This window comes from Scomber japonicus, chromosome 10 (assembly GCF_027409825.1).
Source record: "Scomber japonicus isolate fScoJap1 chromosome 10, fScoJap1.pri, whole genome shotgun sequence".
In the NCBI taxonomy this organism is placed as follows: Eukaryota; Metazoa; Chordata; class Actinopteri; order Scombriformes; family Scombridae; genus Scomber; species Scomber japonicus.
The window spans coordinates 12,104,762-12,108,562 of record NC_070587.1 but is presented as its reverse complement, the minus strand read 5'-3'; positions in this window follow the sequence as shown (position 1 = coordinate 12,108,562).

Here is a 3,801-nt window from a genome sequence, read left to right as displayed (position 1 = left end):
ACAGCGTCACATGATGTGAGAGCACAGCTGGCGCGAACCCTGGAGCGCACTGCGGGTCCGATTCATCCGAGCCAGCTACTAACAGGCTCGTTTCTTATTAACTGCGCCTCGGTGGAAAGTGGACGGGATCAAACAGCAGCAACAGCGGGGTCAGTGGTAAATAAGGTGCAGTTAAATTGAGCCGACAGTTTACAAAATATACAGGAAGTTAGAAGTATTTACATCCTCCCGTTGATCATGATTAAATAAAGTGTTATCAGATCAGTCTAGTCAAGCTTAGCAACAATCATGCCCTGTAAGTTATCTGGTACCCACTCTCTTAAAGCATTCCCTGCATAATCTTGCTCTCCTGAAATAGCCTAATTATGTCATCATACAAAACCAAGCTATTCAAAAGACAGGTTTGCAATTTTCAAGTCTATTTTAAAATAATAGACAACTGCTCAAATAACCATTGAATTTTTATCATAGTCATTCCTGCTGTTCAAACTATTAGAAGATCCCTTCATAATGTACTTGTGAAAATGTATTGTAAACGTGTTTATGCTAAACAAATATGACGCTTTAATCAAATCAAGTAGATATCTTTCAACAATACAACTCTATTTGTTACTATTTCCACCACAACTCAACAGGGAAACACTGTCTGAGGAATAGCAAAGGGAATTTAATACTAAAAACACTGTAAATATGGCTTTATATGACTCAGACTCAGACTGCTGAAGCCTCATAAGCTGCAGATAAACTTTCAAAATGTATTTCACACAAAATCACTGTGGACACACAGTAGGGGATCTTTTAATTGCCAGTATGAACATGAGGAACTGGTGTTATGAGGCAGACTCGAAAAACTGTGAACCTATTCTTTAAAGTGTGCATGTATTGTATTCCTGCATGTATTAGTAATAACTGAGGAAAGGCATTACGTTTCAATTTCACAACAGTCCTCTATTCTGTTCTGTTCAGATGTTACAGATACACTGTTACAGTTTATCCATGTGCCTGCATGAAACTGGAGCTCAACACATAAGTGCAAACAAACTGAGCTATAGAGTTACAGTTCATACAAAGCTTTTAAACTAAATTCATGCATTCATAGTTTATGCATTCATAGTTTTGGCAGCCTTTGGATTAAAGGAGAATTACAATTGTATCAAGGTACTATTTGACCTCTGTAAAAAATCAGGACATTTGGCTTTTTAATCTGTAAATTTGCCTTTATGAAAATAAAATAATATTAAAAAGTTGATAAAGACACAGATGTTAGTATCAAGATAAGATATTCCTTTATTAGTCCCACAATGGGGACATTTGCATTATTACAGCAGCGAGTGAACAGTAAAATAGAAGAGTAACAATAAGAAAAAGAATAAAGAACAATAAATAACAAGTACAAAAACAATAAGAACAATAATAGTACAAATATATAATACAAATAATCGTGACATTATTAGATATAGAGTATATAGAGTATTGGTATGAAGTGGTAATATACCAGAGGTGATATTCTTATTGTATAGATTAAAGTGAAATAAATATATATGTATATTATATGTATATTGCACAATAAAAATTAGTAGTATACATGAAATACTAATATTGCAGAGTACTGGACATTAAAAGTGCAATGTGTCCAATTGTCCAGGTTGGTGGTGGGGGGCCGAGATGCTGCTGTCCCAGCTGACCACCCCATACAAGATGGCTGATGTCACCACAGTGTTATAAAATGTCCTCAGGCGTGTCCCCTGCACTACAAAAGACCTCAGTCTCCTGAGCAGGTAGAGTCTGCTCTGACCTTTCTTGTAAAGTGCAGTGTTATCTGACCAATCCAGTTTATTGTTCAGGTGAACACCCAGGTACCTGTCACCCCAATGTGCGCTCCCTGGATGTTCACTGGTGTCGGAGGGGAGTGTCTCCGCCTTTGGAAATCCACCACCAGCTCTTTGGTCTTTCCCGCGTTGACGTGGAGATGGTTCCTCAGGCACCAGTCTGCAAAGTCCTGCGTCAGTTCTCTGTACTCTCTGTCGTCCCTATCTGTGACAAGGCTGACGATCGCAGAGTCATCAAAGAACTTCTGCAGATGACAGGTGGGTGTGTTGTGTGCGAAGTCAGCAGCGCAGAGGGTGAAGAGTAATGGAGCCAGGACCGTCCCCTGCAGGGCCCTCGTACTGCAGACAACTGTATCTGACACACAGTCCTGAGGCCTCACATATTGTGGACGGTTCGTGAGGTAGTCCAGTATCCAATAAGTGAGATGCTGGTCCATTCATGCATCCAGTTTGTCCCTCACGAGTACAGGTTGAATTGTGTTGAAAGCACTGTAGAAATCAAAAAACATGATCCTCACAGTGCTTCCAGGCTTTTCCAAGTGAGAAAGTGTTCTGTGCAGGAGGATGATGACGGCATCATCCACCCCGATGCCACGCTGGTTGGCCATTGATGGGCCCACCATGAGGTGAAGATGGACAAGGACTAGCCTCTCCAGGGTCTTCATCAGATTCCACCACCAGCCTGTATCTGCTGAGGTCTTTGGGGTGCGGAGTCTTGGGCACCGGGACGACACAGGTTGAAGATCCCAACTATCCCGCACAGCTGGTCTGTGTAGGACTTCAGGAGCCTGGAGCTGATGCCTTCAGAAAGTCTCAAAAAAACACAGCACCAAAATAAGTGAACAGCAGTTTCAGGGGAACTACAACAAAATGTTTCAATATTTTTGCTGAATGGAATTTTTAAAAATGTGTCTTATTAGTGTCTTATAATTAGGTAGGAACTACGCCTTTTTCCATGTCATGTTATTTACAAAGTGATTCCAGCATGAGATCATTTATGGTAGTGTGATGATTTCTTTTTTGAAAAAGCGATCTTATGAATTTAATGTTATTGCAGGGATGCAAAGAAAACCAAGTTTTACCTACAAGAGTTTGCATTGGAGTATCAGCCCTTGGTTGTATACCAGATGGGATTGCACCAAAAACCTTAATCTGCATTATCCCCAGGTGTTACAGCGATATTGTATTGTGATTTTAAAAAACAAAACAAACTTTAACTGATCCACCAGGATAACGTTGTTTTGGAACCAAAATTTATAATAATTTTAAATACAGTATGTCCTTATTGTTCCATATGAAGCATGAAGTGAGATGTTATGCTTTAGATAAGAGACCAAAATTTAAAAAAGGACTTGGCCTTCCTTTATGAAACAACCCTCTATAGATGAAGTGGAGCTGATGAAAAAGAAGAAGAAGAAGAAAGAAAGCTCATAGAAGAAAGAAGAAGAAAACTGTTTTGTAACTAATACCATTAATCATATTGTTAAAGATCTTACTCAAGGACAATTCTACAGATGTTTGACAATATACACAGATGGTTCAAAGAATGCTGATGATGGACATGTGGGAATTGGTCTAGCCTATATATACACACCAGAATTTAATGTGATAAATTGTCGATATTTCTCAGCAGAAAATCATTGCCATCAGTTTTGGCTTTCAGTGGATAGAGCAAGTGCAGCCATTAGAAACAGACATTTGCTCAGATTCAGCAGCAGCTCTCAAGGCAAACGGTCAGAGATCCCATGATAGAAATTCACATCATGCTTTTAAGATTATAAGGGAATGTGGGTATGTAAGTGCAGTTTTGTTGGGTGTTCATCTGGACCGGCAGATAAACTGGCAAAGAACGCTCTGAAAGTATATGATAACAAGTGATAAAAGTAGCTTATGGTAACACAGGAAGGGACTTCAGGAAAATTAGAATAGGGATAGTATGTGATCTAAAACAGGAAGTTTGGGGGAAAGGCTG